The sequence below is a fragment of the Pongo pygmaeus genome, chromosome 9, assembly GCF_028885625.2.
Source record: "Pongo pygmaeus isolate AG05252 chromosome 9, NHGRI_mPonPyg2-v2.0_pri, whole genome shotgun sequence".
Taxonomy (NCBI): domain Eukaryota; kingdom Metazoa; phylum Chordata; class Mammalia; order Primates; family Hominidae; genus Pongo; species Pongo pygmaeus.
In genome coordinates, this window is record NC_072382.2 from 25,675,395 (window position 1) to 25,698,030 (window position 22,636).

Here is a 22,636-nt window from a genome sequence, read left to right on the forward strand (position 1 = left end):
CGAGCTCCTCTCCTCTAATGATCTAGGTATCTATGCCATTTTAATTCACAGCCTAATTTAAATTCAATCCTTCTTTAATTTCAACTGTATATGAACCATGCTCACATTACAGTGATTACCTTTCTTTTTCCAGATCAATCACTTTATTACTGCCATTTCAATAATCAATAGACCCTACTGGACGTCCGTTCTTTTATCCTGACAATTTTTCCTGGCCCTTAAATCTCTGGTTTGCTTTCACTGTCTTATCCAGCTTAAATTCAATGGTCAATCATTATAATTACCTTCTTCTTGCATTCCTCTTCAATCCCCTTGCATCTCTCTCATTTATTAATATTCTTTCACAAAACATACCTTGGTTAAATTCAACTCCCCACCTACCCAGTGTCTCTGGCCATGCAGTTTACTACCTGCAACAAAAACTCTTGATCTTACTGGTAGGTTCCATATAAATTGATGATGACAAACAAAAATGCAGGCCCAAATCATGCTATAAATTGTTAGTCAATTCACTCTTTCATTCTTCTACCTCAACACTCTGCTGATGACCTTGTTTCTCAGTTCACTGAGAAAAATGATGCAATCAGAGAATGATTTCCACTCACATCAGCCACACCTATGGAGTCAACCAAAATAAAAATTTTGTTACTCTAGTTGAGCTATCTACACTGCTAAGTAAAAACCAATCTCTCGGCCGGGTGCGGTGGCTCACACCTGTAATCCCAGCACTTTGGAAAGCCGAGGCGGGTGGATCACGAGGTCAGGAGTTTGAGACCAGCCTGGCCAACATGATGAAACCCTGTCTCTACTAAAAATACAAAAATTAGCTGGGCACAGTGGTGTGTGCCTGCAATCCCAGCTACTCAGGAGGCTTAGGCAGGAGAATTGCTTGAATCTGGGAGGTGGAGGTTGCAGTGAGCCGAGATTGTGCCACCGCACTCCAGCTTGGGTGACAGAGCGAGACTCTGTCTCAAAACAACAACAACAAATCTCTCTATTTGTGCACTGAATTCTATCTCTTCTTGCCTACTAAAAAAAAAAAAAAAAAGAAAAGAAAAAAATCAAACAATTATCTTCCCTCTCTCATGTGTAAGGCATTGTTTTCCTTTCTACTGGCACCATTCCCATCCATAATCAAACACACTATTTTTTCCCTTTTGAAGAAAGAAAAATCTTATGCCATTTTCCCCCACCCCCCAGCTTATGTAGCATTTCCTCTCTTCTCTTTGCAGCTCGTATCCTTAAAGAAAAGTCCATTTTGTCTGCTGCTGATTCCTCTCTTCTCATTTTCTTTTAAACCTACTGATTCAGGTTTCCATCACTTTCAATGAAAGTGTTGGAAAGTTGCTATATGGTAAAGGCAATGGACCCTTCTCAATCTTCATCCTATTTAACTACAGTAGCATTTGACAAATCATAGTCCCTACTTCCTTCTTGAAACACTCCACTCCTTTGTCTTTCAGAACCTTATATTCTTGGCTTTTCTTGTCTCACTTTTCACTCCTTCCTAACCTTCCTTTGTTGGTTCTTCCTGCTTTTCCTGGACTCTTACAGTTGTCTACCCCAGAGATCAGTCTTTAATCCTGTTGTGCTCTCAGTCTATACTCACTCCCTTGATAATCTCATCTGATCTCCACGCTATTTGCCAGTCTACCAGAGTTACACCTCCAAAACCCACTGAGATTATCAACTACAGGCTGGTAGATATGACGGCCTGTTCAACATCACCAAGTGGATGCATAGAGAACATCTCAAAGTTAACATGTCCAACTTCTGATCTTCCTCCCAAATTAAACTCTATCTGCAGACCCCACCAACTCAGTTATAAATGTTCTTTCCTTCTAGTTTCTGATAGCAAAAATCTTGGATGCTCTTGGATTTTACTTATTTGCTCTCAAACTCTACATCTGATCTCAATGGAGATTATCTACCTTTACAATATATCCAGAATTTTTAACACTTCTTGTCACTCCATGTGAGCCTTCTAACAGGTCTCTGAAAATAATATTTTCATTTTGGTCCTTTACACTGTATTCTCAGTATAAAAGCCAGAGGGGGTCTGTCTAAAAATAAGTTAGCAAATAGTATAGTATTTCTTTGCTCCAATCCTTCCAGTGCCTTCTATCTCATGCAAAGGACAACTCAAATGCCTTCCATTAGCCTACAAAGTTGTTAGTTTTCCAAGCTCAACTATTTATTCCCTCCATGCATTTTCCTCCAAATATATCTGGCTTTTCACCATTGTTCAGACATACAAAACATCCCCCTGGCTTATTGTCTTCGCATGAGCTGCTCCCCTTCTTTTAAGCACTCTTCCTCCAATTTTCCACTTATCAAATTCCCTTGCCTTCTTCCAATGTTTGCTTAAATGTTTTCATTACTGTGGGGCTTCTTCTGTTTACTCAATGTAGAATTATGTTCAGCCCCCACCCAGTGCACACATGTACCCTCATACACCAGTTCTCTTACTCTGCTTTTTCCTCCCATATCGCTTGTAATTTTCTAACATGGTATATATCTTACGTTTAAAACTTAAATACGCATATGGACTACTTAATCTTTATCTCCCTTCTCTATAATGCAGGCACCAAAATGGCAGAAATTATTATTTTTCTTTTTTTCAGTAATCTATCCCAACATTCTGAAATGATGCATCGAACATAATAGGTCCTCAACAAATATCTATAGGAAAAAATAGATGATTGAAAGAATAGATGAGCTGGCTATTCTCAGTTTTGTCCTAAGCCACATGTACTTAGAGAGGTGATATAGTCTTTGACATCCAACACATTTATTTATAGTATGTTATTTATTTATAGTATGAGCTTGTATACGTTATTGAATGCCATCAAAGAAATTGGTATAACAGATACACATCTTTGTTTTGAGGGGGAAAAAGGAAATAAAATAAGTCAAACACTTATCACAGTGCTTGGCACATAATAAGCTTTCAATAAATGCTGGCAATTACTGTGTGCTTTGTAAATAGTTGCTGCTTTCATTTTACATCTTCCTCTTGCTTCAGATGGAAGTAGATAGTAACTATTTTCTTTTGTGACACAAGTCAGCATTTCTGAGCATCTGTGGCTTAGAGCTTCTGATCAGATTGTGTCAATAGTGTGCCTGAATTTAATGAATTTAATCGGCAAGCATATTGTTTGTGCAGGAAAAAAAGCAATTGTCTCTGTGTGATATTTGTTTCTGATTAGCAACAACAATTGCTTCTCCATTTTCAAGCTCTGGTTCATATCAGAGTAATGTTTCTGCAGTGCATACTAGATGAAAATGAGATTGGATTTTCTTTCACTGACAGCCTGACTACAAGCCTTTTAAAGGTAAAAACAAAATACTCCTACACAGGGCACGAGTTCTGTTTCTTTTAAATAGGTTGTCGTGTTGCAAATAGCATAATGCAGCTGCAATAAATAAAGAGCATTTGTTTTTTTTTTAGATTGGCATGGTATGGATGGAAGTGAAGAAAAATGTTCCAGGTTGGTTGTGCAAGACTTTCAAAATGAAAAGTGAGCCAGACTGAGGGAACCCTAATATAAATTTCTAACAATGGAAACAGCATCTCTTCTACAGTCTCTCTCTCTCTTTAAATTCTAATTTAGAGATTAGTTTAAAAAAGAGTAAAAAGGATGGCAGAAATTTTGCTTAAAGAAAATTAAATGAACAAAATCTCATGCAAGCTTTTGATCATGCTAATATATGAAGACAAACTGTAAATGAAATGAGAATTTGACAGAGACTCATATACATTTATACTTCTGAGTCTGGCAAAGACATCTTGTTGAAAAATGATTGGCTGCAGAGAATATAAGAAAAAGATTATTAAGAAATCTGTTTTTTCACGGAGTCATAAAATATTGGGATGAGAAGGGATATTTTGAATCATATGAATTTTTCAGCATTTTTAGGTGAGAATACTGATAGTCAGCAATTTTAAATGTCTTGCCCAATGTCACATGGGAGGTGAACTAAGCAGCAATATCCGTGGACATTGAGTACCCTACATTTGTACTCCACTCACGCTACCTCTTCTGTCTTACCACAGAAGAGATGGTGATGCTAACTTATTGACTTTTAAAATAAACAAAAAATGATTAAAAGGGAGAAGTTCTTTTGAATTAGATGAACTTCTTAAGCATTAGTCATGAAACGCTAATGTTAGAACTAATCTGTTCTCAATTTTTGTAATTTTGTCACTTAAAGAACAATATTTAAATGGAATTTTGCAGCAGATAAATTTTGGGATTGACTTTTTTCATTCAATAATTATCTGGAGATTCATCTAAATTGTTGGGTATGTCAATAGTTTGTTCCCTTTTGTTTCAGAGTAGTATTCCATGGTATGCATATACTACTATTTGTTTAACCATGACCATTCACAGTTTGTTCAGCCATTCGATGTTTTAACCATTGAAAAACATCTGAGCTTTTTCTAGTTTTTGGCTATTTATGTATAAAAATGATGTGGAAAAAAGAAACTATCAACAGAGTGATCAGACAACCTGCAGAATGAAAGAAAATATTTGCCAACAAGCATATGAAAAAATGCTCAATATCAGTAACCATTAGAGAAATGCAAATTAAAACCACAGTGGAGTACCAACTCACACCAGTCAGAATGTTTATTATTAAAATGTTAAAAAATAACAGATGCTGGCTGGGTGCAGTGGCTCACGCCCGTAATCCCAGCACTTTGGGAGGCTGAGGCAGGTGGATCACAAGGTCAGGAGATCAAGACCATGCTGGCTAACACGGTGAAACCCCGTCTCTACTAAAAATACAAAAAATTAGCCAGGCGAGGTGGCAGGCACCTGTAGTCCCAGCTACTCGGGAGGCTGAGGCAGGAGAATGGCATGAACCCGGGGGGCGGAGCCTGCAGTGAGCAGAGATCTCACCACTGCACTCCAGCCTGGGTAACAGCGAGACTCCGTCTTAAAGAAGAAAAAAAAAAAAAAACAGATGCTGACAAGATTACAGAGAAAAGGGAATACTTACACACTGCTGGTGGGAGTGCAAATTAGTTCAGCCATTGTGGAAAGCGGTTTGGCAATTTCTGAAATAACTCAAATCAGAATTACCAATCGATCCAGCAATCTCATTATTGGCTATATACCCAAAGGAATATAAATCATTCTCCCATAAAGACACATGCACACATATGTTCATCGCAGCACTATCTGCAATAGCAAAGATATGGAATCAGCCTACATTTCTACCAATAGTAGACTGGATTTTTAAAAAATGTGCTACATAGACACCATGGAATACTATGCAGACATGGTATTAAAAAAATGTGTGGTACATAGACACGATCACGTCCTTTGCAGCAACACAGATGGAGCTGAAGGCCATTACCCTAAGCAAACTAACACCAGAACAGAAAACCAAATACTGCATCTTCTTATTTGTAAGTGGGAGCTAAACATCAACTGCATAGGGACACAAAGAAGGGAGCAACAGACTGGGGCTTACTAGAGGGTGGAGGTTGGAAAGATGATGAGGATTGAAAATCTGCCTATCAGGTACTATGCTTTTTACATGAGCGATGAAATAATCTGCACAATAAACCCTCACGACATACAATTTACCTATATAAGAAACCTGCACTTGTACCCCTCAACTTAAAATAAAGAAGAAAAAACTGCTGTGAGCACCCAGCATAACTATTGTGTGAACATAATTGTTTGTATCTCTGGGATAATGCCCAGGAGTGCAATTGTTGAGTTTTAAGGTAGTTGTTTGATTTGTTTTTAAAGAAACTGTTCATCAGTCTTCCAGAGAGGCGATACCATTTTACATTTCTGCCAACAAGGTATGACTGATATAGTTTATCCACATCCTTGCCAGAATTTTGTATTGTCAGGTTTATTTTGTTTTGTTTATCAGCCATTCTTAAAGGTATGAATTGATATCTCATTGTGGTTTTTATTTACATTCTTCTCATGGTTAATGCTGTTGAATGTCTTCTCATGTGATTATTTGGCATCTGTACATTCTTCTCATGAAATGTCTCTTCATGGCCTTTTGACCATTTTTAAATTAGACTTTGTTTTAAATAGAAAATGCATATATTTGCACATCAAATCCTCACATGAACTGGAATCTAGATCCTTTGATTTCATAGCTATGTCAGACACCAACTCAAAATGTGAGTCTATCTACTTGGGAGTTCTTAAACTCTTATTTTCTGGAATATTCAACTTGGCATTTCTGAAAGTGATAACATGAATCAATCTCTATTCACTTCCAACAGAACATGAGTACAATTCTCATAAATGGAGGTATCCCCACAAATGAAGCACCTGGGAAGTTAGAGCTTCTTTTCAATTTAGTACTTTAGTGAGAGTCTCACAAATTTAATACGAATTTCAAAATGTTCCTACTGAAAAAAAGAATGTTCCTTGCTTTTGCTTAAGTCTGTTTTGAATATTGATTACTCTTTCTTGATTGGGAAAGATAGAAAGACCCTGTAAAATCTTCCAGTTAGTTTTCCATTTTATTTTTCATGGCATTAAGAAAAGACATGGAGTAACACCTCTGGTGACACATGTGTTTAATAATGCAGGACCATTGCTTCATTTCCGTGATTTTTTAGAAATGAAGCCATTTGAGGACTTAATTATATGAAACTTTGTTTTTGTAAATGCAATGGAGAATACTGGCTATTTAAAAGAAGGTCATGGCACTTTATTAAAATAATAATAATAATAATAATAATAATAAAGATCCCCAAGAAAACAGTAGAGTGATTTTCCTTATCTTACAGAAAGGAATCTGACACTAAAAAAAAATGTTTGGTGGTAGCTGCTCAATCTATTCTCAATAAAAGTGATTCAGTTATTTTACTAATTCAAAGATTTTTTAAAAATAGAAAATTTCTCTGCTCAAAGACCTAAGTGATTATAACTTGTCCTCAGGGTGCAATTCCATGCTTTTATCAGGGCATTTGAAGACTACAAATTGAGCCTATTCTGCCTTTTAAGTGTCTGCTCAAACTGCACCTCTCTATGCTCCCTATGTCTGAATACATAGAAACACTTGTCACCTACACCTCTGTGCGTTTGGTCTTCGCCATGTGTATTCTTGATAGCATCCTCAGGATCTTTCCCTTCTACCCCACTCCTCAAAACACACACAGTTTACTGTGGTCATATAGCTTCCAAATCTGCAATGAACATCTCCTTATAGGACAATTTGTCTTTTCATGATAAATGTGTTTCCTTGATTAATCATCAGCTTTGTGAGAGCGTGGACCGTGTGTGTAGGCTTTAGAGTTAACACCAAGTTAATATAGCAGCCTCATAAGTGACCAGCTGTATAAATTAGGCTTAACTTGTATTAATTGAGCTAGACTAAGTTAACACTAGACTTAACTAAGCTTGCCAGGTAAAAGAAGTGACTCCCAGTTGAATTTGAATTTCAGATAAACACTTTTTAAAAAAAAAAAAACTTAGTATAAATGTCCCAAATGTTGAATGGGATATAATCTGTAAATTCAAATTTACCTAGGAAACCTATACTATTATTTGATAAGTCTGGCAACCTTAGACTTTACTAGACTCAGTTTCCTTAACTGTAAAATAGGAAAATAATACTGACTTCACAGGGTTATTTGGTATTTTAAGTTCATGATACAAAATAGCAACCTATTTACCTTACCTTACCTTAGGTCTTTGCTAAAATGCTACCTGCTTCTTGAGGTCACCTGTGGCTAACTTGTCTAAAATATTAACAATCTTTACGTGACCTCATATATCCCTTTTCTAATTTTTTTTTTTTACATTTCTCCTTAATCATTTTACTATCTACCATGCTATATATTTTATTCATTTTATATGCCATTTGTCTGCCCCAACCAGGACATAGCTCCACGAGGGCAGGGAATTTTGTCTGCTTTGTTCACTGTTGAATCTCCAGTGTGCAGAAAGTGACTGGAACGTGAAGAAATAATTATTGCTTGAATAAATGAATGAATCAATCAATGTGCATGTTGCTGTTATAATCTTTTTATGCCACACAGTAGAGAACATAAAAGTCCTGGTTCAATGAATGTAAAAATTGGTTTTGTGAGCCACTGAAGGCTTGCAGGCAGGACAGCAATGAGTTAATAGGCTGATAGCCCAGGCATGAGCAAGAGTAGTTGGTAAGGGAGTTGAAAGGTATGACTATGAAGTCGAGAATGTGGAATAATTTAAATTATCAGGAGCAAAACTAGCTGCAATTTTAGACATGTTCAATTGATCTTATGGCTCCTCTGTTCTCAGTGGTGAAGCATTCCCTTGGAGACAGGATTAAAATACACAAACTATTTATCAGTTGAAGAAACTGGGGCTAAAACTGAATTAAGAGATTTAACCAAGTTTATAATATAAACAGGCTTGAAGTCCACCTTTCTTTCTACTTCAGCACAACCACTTAAGCCTTATGAAAAACTCTGAAACAAATTTTTTTCTAGACTTGGGCAGGTTCACAGGCCTGCATTTTATAGAGTCCTGACCCATAAAATGGGATAATGCCACAATCTCCCTCCAGGGTCTATTAGAGAGATTTATAGGTCAGGATTGCCAAGCACTTTGGGGAGGGAAAACACAATTGTGCTTAGTCACAAGTCCTCATTTTGCATAACCTAACACCTGAAATCCTCAGGTTTCAATAATTTATTTTATACTTGTTTGGCCAATGAGCAGTGAGCTCAATTTTTTCTGTCTCATGGCAAAAGTAGGTCTCAGAAACTCAGTATTATTTATAACAAACTTAGCTTTCTGAGTTTCTTAATGATATAAATCATTGTTATATATTAATTACTATATTTATATATTCAACTTACCGTAATTTCTTTGGGTTCTCAATTTATAATCTGTGGGCTGGTTTAAAATGTCTCTATCTGTTTTTGGAATGGAGAGCCTTCTGGGGACAATTCCTTGTTGCTGAGATTTTCTACTGACTCAGTCCTCTGTCACTGGCATGTAGGTCTGACCACCTTATTGTTTAATATCTAATCAGAATAAAATTCTTTTTATATGGGTGCAGCTGCAACAAAATATGCTATTCATGACTGTGTGAAGAGTCAGAAAGAGACTGAGAGGCTGAGACTGTGTGGTCAGGCAATAGGAAAGCAAGGTCACATCTGCATACCTATGAATAATGTAATTAAGTAAGAGATAAGGATTTACATTCCAGGTTCATTTGCCAGAATTTCAATCTCTTTCTCTTTCTTTTTCTATCAAAACACAGAAATTTGGCCTATTCTTTGGAGAAGAAAAAGTGTTATGTCTGCCTCGAATACAGATATTCCTATTTATATGAAAATAAATAACAGGGAACTTAACCTTCTACTCGTCATAATCTACTGAGTACATCCATTGCCAGGGAATTGTACAGCACATTTTATGGTAAGGAAGGGAATGTATTTACCCTGAATGAATTTTATATGCTCAGATAAACCAACTAGGTAGACATAATATTAGAAGATAACATGGTATAAACTTCATGTCAGACAAGCCCTGAGGACTTTCATTCATTAAATTATTTATTCCTCAGAACATCCCTAAAAGGCAGAAATTTATAATTTCTTCCATTTTGCATATAAGAAATTTATTTCACAGGGCAGTTAAGTAACTCATTCAAAGTTGTATATCTAGTAAGTGGGAGAGCTGAGATTTGAACTCAGGCTCTCTAGCTTCCTAATCTCTGCTCTCATTCACTGTGATGTACTGCTTATGCCATTAACAGATACTGGCAAATAAATTCCTTATTGCCTTACCCAAGGTCAATCTGAAAGTCATCACAGTGTCTTTTTTTTTTTTGGAGAGATGATCTTAACTGCCAGTGGCTGTCACCAGCTGAAATTTTGAGTTATGGGCAGCCACTCACTGATTTGGTAACTGTATAGAAAAAATTAAATAAAAACAACCAATGAAATTGAGTCAATCTACTTGATTTGGATTTTTAATTTTTTTTTTTTTTACAATACAGCAGTGGAAATAATTTTCTTAAATCACTACTGTAGTTAATCCACTAAGCATCTTCATAAGAGTGTGGAATATAATTGCCATAAAAAACTTCTGAGTAAGATGCATAAAAGTTAGTAAATTTTCCGAAAATCACACACTGAAGACATGACAAAATTGGCCTCCAAACCATGTTTTCGTGGCTTGAAACTCATGGGACTTACTATATGTGATGCTATTAGAAAATGACGAAGAGCTACATGCATGTGTCAGCATGAATATAGGTTTTTGTAACAGAAACTAAAACATAAGACAAAATGTGTAGGAATGTAATACAATGGTTTATATACCTTAAATGTGGGCAGTCTTTAGGTCTGTTTCACTAATCTATGCAAAAATTGTACATCAATATTTTTCTTCATTCACCATCTTTTTCACAGGTGTTTCAGCTTTGAAGCTGCAGGACAATAATAACACGAAGGCTGGCCACTTTGTTTCATGCCTCCTTGACCCGTGTATTCCATGTATGAAAATCTTTAGATTTAATGTTTTCTGATTACTTTAACTAGGACCTCTGTATTCCTGTGGCTTATAATCATAGAACTTGTCAGGGATGAAAGAAGTGAGCTAACTTGCAAGCAACTGTGGTTTGGCTATGTGATGCCATGAATCCTGTTTAGTTTGTGATTACTTTTGAAGAGAATAAAACTAGAAAGTCAATGTACCCATTCCAGTATTCTCTCTAGAGTAGTGCCAATTTAAACTAGGATATCTCCTAAAATTATGTCAGTGAATTTTGCATTCTCTCTGTTAAATTTTATTAAGTTTATACTTCTTAGTCATGATAATCAATGATTAGTATATGTCTAATTGAAATCATCTCTCATCTGTTGCTTTGCATTTTTCTCTAAAATCCCTTTCAAAAGGGGTTGCATCTCCTTTCTACTAAATATTTAAAAGGGCAGCAGGTGAGAATATTTTATGCATTATATAGCAATTATTTTTCCATCTGAGGAAGGTTTTTATTTTTATTTTTATTTTTGCTCCTTTTTCTTTTCTTCTTCTTCTATTTCTCCAACCAGGGTATAATGTGTAACTAAATTAGTCCAGAGATCCTAGGGTTTAACATCTTTAAAAACTTTATTATTGATAGCTCAGCTTTCTTAGACTGCATTATACTAAAAGGATAATGGAGTTTTGTAACTGTGCTTTATTATATCAAAGGAAAACATATTTGTTAATAAAATACTAAATGTCAGTGTCTATATCTGAGCCTTCAGAGACCTCTCTGCAGGCACAAAGTTTTCATCTCATGTACCTACTGTGATGTACTGGTAATGTCTGATTGAAGTGCACATTGAGAGTAATTCTGTCGCCATGCCTGAGCAAAGCAGAAGTTCCAAGATCAATTAGTGAAGTCTGTCATGATTAGGGAACTGGGGGATGGAGACATGTAGGCCAGATAACACTCTCTATAGGAACACTCTATACAGTTATTTTCTTCTGTATTTTCTTCAATTCATTTCTAAAATTTTCTTCACTCACTTCTAAAATTTTCTTCAATTCACTTCTAAAAGTAACCTGAATAGTCCTATACTGTTAAAACATTTATCCATGTTCCACAAGGATTTTATTATTTGAGAGTTCTTACTAATGTCTAACCTGCATAGATTTGATGTAATTTAGAGCTATTTCCTCTTGTTCAGCCATATTCAGAAGCAGAGTTTACATACAATGACTCATCTTATACATGAAGGGTGTTATTAAAGAACGGTCTGGAATTGTCCGGGGAAGGATGGAGGCTGCATATTGGGAAAACAGCAATTGAGATGTACATTGTGTTATATCTCTGGGATGAAAGGCCATCTGTTTTCAGGAAAAAAACCAGACATTCCTGTTTCATCACAGCAGGAACAAGAGGAGATTTCTAAACAGAATACAGAAGTAACAACAGCCCCAACTTACACAATGCAGACTCATAATAGAAAACAAACTTGACCCATTTTATAACAAAAATTCCACTCATTTGGTGTGTCCATGGTTCCATTAACTGTCTTTGGGCTCGCAGAAATTAACTGCACCCATACTGTCCAGTTATTCTTCATTCTCTTTCATCAAGGCCTGTTTGGAGAGGTGAGAGTTGACACAAAACTTATCATCAGTTGGGCCCAGATTATGTAGATGTACAGAGAGCGATGAAAAAGAATACTCAAGGAGTTTGTCAGAAGATAATTTATGTGTTATTTTAGCCTGAAGAAATTAAATATAATAGGAGTAGAAAATTGCTTGATTTTCATAGAGTTGAATAATCTTTAAATCATATGTTAGGGGGCTCTAGAAGAAAAAGTGGCCTGTGAATCTGTATAGTAGATGTTTCACCTTAAAATGTGAGATAACTCAGATGTATTAATTGCCTGCCCCATGCCAAGCAATGCTACATATTTTCTTTCTATTATTGTTGAGGCTGAAGGGTTCTGATAAACTATAACCCCTCTTTTCCTCAACTTCAGCAGCAATTGAGAGACAGATGCATGGAAATCACAGATGAAGATGAAAATACCACCTTCATGGCCAGTCAAGTGTTGAAGAAAGAATGTGATTTAGATGCAGCCAATGGTACCTACAATTACACTCCAAAAAAATGGAACTCACTTCAAACTAAGGGCCCATTCCATGGAGGAGAGGAGAATGAGAATGTAGAACAGTCAGAGAAAGGTAGAGAAAGGAAGAATCCCAGCCAATTCTTGAAGCTTAGCTTTAAATCCAGCTTGTTCCTAAACACTCAGCAACCAGGAGTGTGACTAATCTTCAGGAGGGGAAGAATAAATGCAGAAACTGGTGGTTTTACTTTACTTACCTTGAAAACAGGCCCAAAATTGGGAAGGGGAGTTACAAGGGGAAAAATTATTCCCTGCTAATATTTTTCATTTTACTGTCACAATATTAAGAGATGTCTGTCGGAGGAAAAAAGTTTGATTTCCCAAAGACTGGTTTCTATACATGGGAGAGATACATGCCATAGGAGAGAAAATTGTGAGAATATTCCTGGCCCCTCTTTACTTCCTCCTACTCCCCAGTTCTTCCCTAAAGAAGATGCAACTTATCTGATTGGTGAATTTGGAGCAAGAACTAAGCAAGCTTCGTTTAGCCTCCTCTGGCTCTTCCCTTTATATCTGCTTCTCTTCTGAGAAGGTGTTCATCTTGGAAGTCAACGCACTTCAGTGGGATCTGCCTTTTAGAAAAGCGGGAGGCTATCCTCTGGTGCTAAGGACAAGTAGGTTATGCTCAAAAATTCAGGGTGAAGCATGAGAAAGTTCACTGTGTCTACATATCTAAGCATACCTCCATTCAGCTTTAACAGTCATACAGCTGGCATTTTTCACATTTTAGCATCATTCTAGCTGTCCTAACTCTCAATCAATCCCAACTCAGGAGGAAAGGAATGAAAACTCACCGACTTCGACCTTAGTCTGCAGCCTTGAAAAACTGGCATTTCGGTAGCAACACAGCACAGGTTTTTCAAGATGACAGATATGACCTACATTGGTGGTTTTAGTTTTAGGCCTTAGGCATAGATGATACTAGACCACCCACTCTGAGAAGTAACGGCTGCTAATTGTGTCAAGGTTTTACAGATGCAGAGATAGTTTTATTGGGAAACTAGGCTTCCTGGTCCTTAGTGAGAAGCAGCAAAGCACTGAAGAATAAGCTGCTGTAGGTTACACTAATGGACTTGCACAGGAACAGGTTTTATCTTAGCAACTGAAGCTCAAGATTGGAATGAGGAGATAAGCAAGACTTTCACTATTTGTCAAAACAATTTCAGACTGGCAGAATTTTAATGTATAGATCTCCTGGTTTGGCCTGTTAGTATGAAGAAAGACTGAAGAATATTTGTTGTGGTGGCTGTGTCTGCAGGCTGGAATAAGATACCAAAAAAGGGAGCTGGCTTCCACAAAGCACCAGTGTGTTGTTCCTGCCAGGCACGGTAGGCAAATCTAGATCCCATGTCACAAGTGCTGTTTCTTTCCATTTTGAACAGCACTTAGAGCCAATGAAAAGGACTGGAGTGGGGCTCAGCTCTTTGATTCCTGAGGTTTGTCATAAATCAAGGATTAAGTCCTCACCAAATAGTTTCAAATTGGCTCCAAAGAGTTTAATTTAATGGTATTTGAATATGAGCTAAAATATCAGAGTCCTAGACAGGCTACTGGAGTTTTCGGTTTGAACCTAAAAAGCAACTATATTTTTTATTCCAAATCCAATGTCTAATCAACTAATAAAGGTCGGAAAGGCCTGTCGTTGGAAATTTCTCTTGAAAACTTGGTTTTGCTCAGGAAATCAAGAAGAAACTAGATCACCAAGGAAAGACATCTAAATGTCACTCTAAGTCCCAAAATCAAAACAATTGGATAATAAGACAAAAACAAAAACATGTGATGTAATTAAGCTGAAAAAAAGACTTATTTCATCAGGAGAAAGATTAACAAGTAGACTAAATAGAGATATACACAGCATATTAGATCTTAGAGGCCAGACTAGACACATTTGAAAGGGAAAAGAGATGCACCTAGATTGAATTGCTTTTAAAAGGAAGACTAGAAAAAGTGTGGCCATAGTTGTCATTAGATAAGAAAGGATGGATATGATCAAACTAAATCTAACAGCCCAAGAGGGACGATATCTCAATGAGAGACAGAAATGACTCCCCAAGAAGTCCTAGATAAAACATTCAAAGGGATCCTCTCAAAGTTGTAGATAGAAGCTACAATAACAGCCATTGTAACCACTCTTTGAAGAATAGTTAAAAGGAATTGAAAAAAAGGGGCCAGGCACGGTGGCTCATGCCTGTAATCCCACCATTTTGGGAGGCCGAGGCAGGTGGATTACCTGAGGTCAGGAGTTCCAAACCAGCATGGCCAAAATGGCAAAACCCCATCTCTATTAAAAACACAAAAATTAGCCAGGTGTGATGGCATGCACCTGTAATTCCAGCTACTCAGGAGGCTGAGGCAGGAGAATCACTTGAACCTGGGAGGCAGAGGTTGCAGTGAGCCGAGACTGTACCACCACTCCAGCCTGGGTGACAGAGCGAGACTCTGTCTCAGAAAACAAAACAAAACAAAAAAAAAAGGGCAGAAAATGGTGGGATTTGAGAGTTTGAGAGTGAAATAACAGGATGATCATTATAGGTGATTTCAAGTTCTATAGGTGACAACCAAGTTGATATAGTTATCAGAAGAAAAAATGAAGATGTTTTTTGCATACTGAAGAAATAAGTTTAAGAAATTTATGGAGTTGGAACTCTATAGAAATGCCAAAGAATGAGATATACTAAATGAGAGCCGGACTGGACAGGAATTGGCTATGTTAGATCTAGGTTATTTGAGGTTGTTTTCATCCAAGGAGAATGATTTCCTATCTGAGTTTTTCCTACTCAGAAAATTGAATTTGGATGGTATTTTTTTTTAAACAGTGAATTCTTTTGGCAGACCTCAAATTATCAATATCTCATCTCTTCAAAATAGAGGATAAAATAGCAGGGCATGGTGGCTCACGACTGTAATCCCAGCACCTTGTGAGTCTGAGGTGGGTGGATTGAGGCCAAGAGTTCAAAACCAGCCTGGCCAACATGGTGAAACCCCATCTCTACTAAAATACAAAAATTAGCTGGAAGTAGTTGTGCATGCCTGTAATCCCAGCTACTCAGGAGGCTGAGGCATGAGAATTGCTTGAACCTGGGAGGCAGAGGTTGCAGTGAGCTGAGATTGTGCCACTGCACACTAGCCCGGGCAACAGAGTGAAACTCTCTCCCTCACCCTCAAAAAAAAAAAAAAAAAAAAAAAGAGGATAAAACAGGACACAAGCTAAAGCTAAAAAATCAGTTACTAACGCATACAAATAATTTTAAAATGAGGGCCAGAAAGCAAAACAAAAACAAGAAGGAAGAAAGGCCCTCAAATCCAGCAATCGCTACCAGCTCTATATGTGGGAGAGAAGGAAGAAGGAAGGATAGAATGTGAGAATCTTCACTGAAGTTATACAAAATGATAGAAGACTACCAGAGGGAAAGAAAACACTAGAACATACCCATATCCCACTACTGTGGACAAATATTGGACATGTCCCAGCAACCATTGATGCAGCATAAGTTATTCAGGGCCAGGACATTTAAAAGTTGAAGAAGGTCAAGGTACCAAAAAATAAAACATGACAAAGGTATTCACTTTCATGGTGTCACCAGGGGTATAAATATTAGAAGCATCAACAGTATCTGTTGAGGGTGATCCTTTAGGAAACTCTGATGTGCAAATAAAGTGGAAACTTTCCTGGGAGGGAGGCTTTATAAGCTGAGGCAATGACTTAGCAGGAGATAGTGGCAGTAACAACTTTAGTACCAGACTAAAAATGCCTGCTTACAAGCAATAGTGGAGACTGTGTTAGTAGGTATAGCCCATACTCTGTTCTAATTTTGTGTCAAAAACTCAGGCTTCCAGAAAAAAGGGAACACAGAGTTTGGAATGTCCTGGATAAGAAAGAAAGGCAACTCAAAGAAGATCAGGCAATCGTGAATGTCTTTAAATGAGTAAGGAAACAGTGAACACTGTGTATAGGTAGACAGCTATTTTGTGTGTGTGTGTGTTTTGTTACAGAGCTCATGTAGAACTGTAATTAATCTTTTTTACTTGCTCATGCTGTATTCATTTGTAAAAAAATTGTGTTTATTTATTTTTTGAGGTAAGATCTATTCTCTGTCACCCAGGCTGGAGTGCAGTGGCCCAATCATGGCTCTTTGCAGCCTCAAACTCCTGGGCTCAAGTGATCCTCCCACCTCTGCCTCCCAAAATGCTACAATTACAGGTGCAAGCCACCATGCCTGGCCCAATTAATCTCTTGAATAGAAGTTTCTGCAAACTAAGTTTAAATTCACATGTCAGGAATAAATGCCATAGGCTGACTGGCACCCTAGAGAAATCAAGGTTCACTTCATCTACCCAACTTGCCTCAGGTGGAATGGAATCTCTGCTTGATCTTTGGCAAAAGGTGAGTTTAGATTATATAAACGTCTGGGTCATGACAATATCATTGTCGTTGGAGAGCTTTACTAGGGGATGAGTATTTGTTTATGCTTCTAAATATGATAGAGATAATTCTGGTGCTGTGATAAACTTGTGTTTTCTATTATCATTCCCATTATTATTAAAAAGTGAGGTACCCCGATATGATGCACTGAGAAAGATAGAACATCATTCTTTTAGGATTCTTGCCAAAAATGTGTAATTTTAATATAACCATGTGGAAACATCAGGCAAACCTAAATTGGGGAGGAGTTTACTAAATCACTGGCCCATAATCTTTTTTTTTTTAAGTTCAGGGATACAAGTGCAGGTTTGTTACATAGGTAAACTTGTGTCATGAAGGCTTTTGTACAGATTATTTCATCACCCAGGTATTGAGCCTAGTACCCATTAATTATATTTCCTGATTCTCTCCCTCCTCCCAACCTCTGCCCTCTTAAAGGCCCTAGGGTGTATTGTTCCCCTCAATATGTCCATGTGTTCCCATCCTTCCGCTCCTACTTATAAGTGAAAACATGCAGTATTGGTTATCTGTTCCTGTATTAGTTTGTTAAGGATGGTGGCCTCCAACTCCATCTATGTCCCTGCAAAGGACATGGTCTCATTCTTTTTTATGATTGCATAGTATTCCATTGTGTATATGGCTCTAATATGAAGCATCTGTATGGAAATTATACAAGTTTACAAGAAAAAACAAACAACCCCATAAACAAGTGGGCAAACACTTTTCAAAAGAACACATATATGTAGCCAACAATCAGGAAAAAAATCTCAACATCACTGATCACTAGAGAAATGCAAATCAAAACCACAATGAGATACCATCAAACACCAATCAGAATGGCTACTATTAAAAAGTCAAAAAATAACAGATGCTGCTGAGATTGTGGAGAAAAAGGAACTCTTACATGCCGCTGGCAAGAATGTAAATTAGTTCCGTGACTGTGGAAAGCAGTGCGGCCATACCTGAGTGTAAAACAGAATTACCATTTGACCCAGCAATCTCATTATTGGGTATATACCCAAACAAATATAAATCATTCTACCATAAGGATACATGCCACTTATGTCCATTGCAGCACTAATCACAATAGCAAATACATGGAACCCACATAAATGCCTATCAATGATAGACTAGATAAAGAAAATGTGGTACATATATACCATGGAGTACAATTCAGCTCATAATCTTTAAAACTGCTAAGGTCATGAAAGCCAAAGGAAACCTGAGACACTGAAGGGGACAAAAAGCTGAAGGGGACAAAAAGAGACTTGGCATCTCAACAAAATGTGTGACCCTGAATCTAATCTGGGAAAAAGTATTTTGGTGAGGAAGTCTGAAAAGGGGCCATAGATTAAATAATATGATTGCATCAATATGAATTTCTTGATTGTGAAAATTATACTATGGTTATGTAAGATAACGTCTTTTTTATACAAGGTAAAGAGACATTACGTTTACTTAATGTTTCATTACATTTACTTACATTTACTCATTTTTTTTTCTGAGACAGTATCTTCATTTCATTACATTTACTCATTTTTTTTTTTCTGAGACAGTATCTTCGTACTCTTTTTGTTGCTATTACAGAATACCACGAAACGGGTAACTTTTTTTTTTTCTTTTTTTTTTGAGGCAGAGTTTTGCTCTTGTTGCCCAGGCTGGAGTGCAATGGCACAATCTCAGCTCACTGCAACCTCTGCCTTCTGGTTTCAAGCGATTCTCCTGCCTCAGATTTCCAAGTAGCTGGGATTACAGGTGCCCGCCACCATGCCCAGCTAATTTTTTGTATTTTCAGTAGAGACAGTGTTTCGCCATGTTGGCCAGTCTGGTCTCCTCCTGACCTCAGGTCATCCACCTGACTTGGCCTTCCAAAGTGCTGAGATTACAGGTGTGAGCCACCGCACCTGGCTGGGAATGGGTAAGTTACAAAGAACAGTTTATTTGGCTCACTGTTTAGGAGACTGTGGAGTCCAAGTGGATAGTTCTTGAATCTGGCTGGTGCCATCCCATGGTGGAAGACAAAAAGAAGAAGCATGTGTTTGAGACAGACAGAAGCACTAGTAGCTAGCCTCGCTTCATAATAACCCACACTCTAGATAACTAACTCTCTCCCTTGATAATGACATTAATCCATTCATGAGGGCAGAGCCCTTGTGACTCAATCACCTCTTTTAGGTCCCACCTCCCAATACTGTTGCACTGGGGATATAAGTTTCCAACATATGAACTTTTAGGGGACTTATTCAAACCATAGCAAAGGGAAAACAATGATAAACCAAGTGTGGTAAAATACTGACATTTGGGGAATATGAGTGAAGGGACACAGGTAGAGCTGCCAGATTTTGCAAACAAAAATACGCAACACTTAGTTAAATTTGAATTTCAGATAAATAATGAGTATTTTTATTATATATCTGTATCAAATATTGCGTAAGATATATTTATATTAAACATTGATATTTATCTTGGTGTCCTGTACTTCAAATTCAAATTTAACTGGATATCTAGTGTTTCGCTGGCAACCTTACATAAAATCTTCTTATAATACTATGTACTACATTTGCCACCTTCTAATATCTTTAATTTTTTTATTGGAAAGTTAAAAAATTTAAATTGCCTGAGAGACTTGGAGTCTAATTCACTTCATTTTAGAGGTTTTAAGGGACTTGAACCCACGCAGTAAAAAAGCCTAGGTTACCACCCTGGAAGAACCATTCTTCTATCAAGAAATTTGAGTGAGTGTGAAAGACAGAAATAGAAAATAGAAACTGGGAAGGATAATACGACATGTGGGGTTGAATTTTCTTGGATCTTACCATATAGCTTTTTGTATTTTTAAAAAATCTTCCTTAGAAGTTTGATAAGTGGAAGAAGGTTATATTCAATTTGAAGGAAATTTTTAGTTTGCTGAAATTGTATTACTTGAATTTATTTATGCTATCACTTAAAGTCATCACCTAACCTCTGATCAGAGATGTATTGGACAACCTAACTGCACATTTTGAGATGGGAAATAGAACCAAGTGTTAATTTTCAGCCTAGGGTGCAAGCAGAGACTTAGAGTTAGGTAATATGCTGTTCTGAAATATTTCTGAGCTTTCTAATGGCAGGTGGGGTGAAAATTGCTGTCTATTAATGGTCTCAGGAGAATTGCCAGAGGATCAGTGAGTGATATTAGGGAGTCCTAAAGTTGTTGTACATGACTGGGCAGGCAAATTTGTCTCATTCAGGGGTGAAATGTTAACAAGTCAGTTATAGCATCTTATTTAAGCTGCCTCCTCCAATCCGCTTTGTCACTACAAAATGTTCATCTTTACCTTCCAAATTACATTTTTTATCTTTCAGTCTTAAGTTTGGGATAGGGAATAAAACAAGGTTTTCTTTTTCCTTTGCCTCCCAAATATTTTAACAATGATTATATACGATGGGAGATTCAGTTCAGTTAAATATCTTTCCCAAGTTATAGAAATAAAAAGGCTTAAACCCAAATTCAATGCCTGGTCTATCTTACTTCACTGTTCATATTTTTTTGCATCTCTGTGACATAATTAGGAATGCAATCATATAATACTTATGTAATTATTATAACATTCATATATGGTATCATATAATAATTTTACATTCAGCATCAATATCAATTTTTTCCCTATATTACATGGCCTCTCTATAATCAATATGTGTTGGGCTACATACATGTACAATATTTCATGACAGAATCAATAATTTAATGAGAAACTAAGTGCTTGATATTTCATGGATGGCTGTTTTCTTATTCTGCTGACAAATGAAATCAATTTATGATTTTAAATGAATACAGTTTACCTCAACTCTACAAATAAGTATTGTACAAGCCTCATTTTACCCATGCAGCTTCCAATTCATTTACTTCTATGCAAAGTTATCCTAAGTTTTCCTCTCAATCATGTACCACAGGGCAGACTCCCTATTATTTATCAAACCACTGTACTTTATGATAGATAGAGTCTCACTGAGCATAAACTCACCTGCAGACTGAAGCAAAAACATCTCAATCAACTTGCAGTTTTTTGAAAGAGTGAATAAAATGCTTGTTATCATGAGTCACTGAGATTTGTGGTGATTTGTTATATAGTATTATTGCATATCTGACTTTTACAAATTAGTCACAATCTTGTTTGAGAAGCCGTTGACTAGAACTATCTAAGTAACTAGAGGAAAATGCCTTCTGTAGGGAGCCTACACTAATCCATTCCCACTCACGGTCTAACGTTCCTAAATGTTATGTATCGCAGACTGACCAAGCCCTGGTGTGGGGTGGGGTAGAGTGAGGGGCTGGTTCCCTATGGCAGCAGGTCTCAACTCTCTCCTGTGGAGAAATCCATGATGGATGGTGTTTACCTGAGTGGCCCTCTCCCGCGAGGGTCCCTGGGACTTCTTGGCAAGCAAGCTGTAACACTACCAGTCCTTTCTCTTTAACTCTAGAGATAACATATTGTAATAGATGTAAAAGTGAGAGTGACACTTTTTCAGAGATACGATTGAATCCACTTTAGATGTATATAAAACAACTGTTTGTGAGCATTTTAATATTTGTGAATATTTTAATATTGATCTACCTAATAGCCAGTCATGTCTTGAACTATCTCAGATTATAGTACAGAATTGTCTACTCCAAACCTCATTCCTCTCTTAATCCTCTCTTATTCCTCTTATTCTATACAAGCTTGTTACCTTCTACTTCAAGAATTGAAATCATTGTATTCCATGATAAATTGCATAATATTATAGCGGGCATACTACACACTCAATAATTTCCAATTCCTTCCTCCTCCTTCTTCTCTTATTCTTCTCTTCAGTGCTCTTCTAAGGAAAAAGACCTTATAATTTTCAGTCATCTATATTTGATATTCAAAACACTGATTTTGACCTCTGAAACTGCTTTTGTTTTATTTGATCTCATAACTTGTTAGATTTTGTAAAGGAAAAAAAATGTAGAGCTGCCACTAATGGCTCTGTCAAATTCTTTTTCTTGTTGTACGGTGTGCCTCTTAATGACCTATCTTTTCCCAATATCATAACATTACAGGCACATATAGTTATTAAAACTGACTCATTTCAACTACCATGACTGTAGATTGAATGAATCCAAAAGGTCATCCACCTGCCTCGGCCTTCCAATGTGCTGAGATTACAGGCGTGAGCCATCACACCTGGCTGCGGATGGGTAACTTAAAAAGAACAGTTTATTTGGATCACTGTTTAGGAGACTGTGAAGTCCATTGTAACATTTTTTTCTCCAATGTTACCTGAAGCTCCTCTATTTACCCAGCTGTAGATTGGACCTGTGGTTCTAGCCAAGGGCTTGGGAGGGAGAAGGGCTATGTAAATCTCATTTATTTTCCTACCTTCTATAAGTTCATCCTCCTTTTTGTGTTACCTATGTAGTGAAAAAAATAAGAAGGAAGGTGAGGAGAAAAATAGAATTACCTAATGGAAGGTAAACTGTCTCCTCCTTTCTCAGTAGTAATTGATGTTCACTTCTGCGGCTATTGTTTGTACTTTGAGGTCTGTTGATACCACACTCACTAACTGGCTAGCTTTGCCTTTGCACA

The 22,636-nt window shown here is 37.0% G+C and overlaps 2 long non-coding RNA genes across 2 annotated transcripts in view; one reads left to right on the forward strand and one right to left on the reverse strand.

The window, feature by feature from the left end:
* LOC134740332 (uncharacterized) overlaps positions 1-14,384 on the forward strand; it is a 200,168-nt gene extending 185,784 nt beyond the window's left edge. Inside the window, exons 7-10 of the long non-coding RNA XR_010127725.1 lie at positions 3,452-3,521; positions 9,247-9,404; positions 10,403-10,486; positions 12,473-14,384. This is a non-coding gene — a long non-coding RNA (uncharacterized LOC134740332). The remainder of the gene's footprint in view (positions 1-3,451; positions 3,522-9,246; positions 9,405-10,402; positions 10,487-12,472) is intronic.
* Positions 1-22,636, reverse strand: part of LOC134740333 (uncharacterized) — an 89,478-nt gene that overhangs the window by 41,593 nt on the left and 25,249 nt on the right. The window lies entirely within an intron of this gene.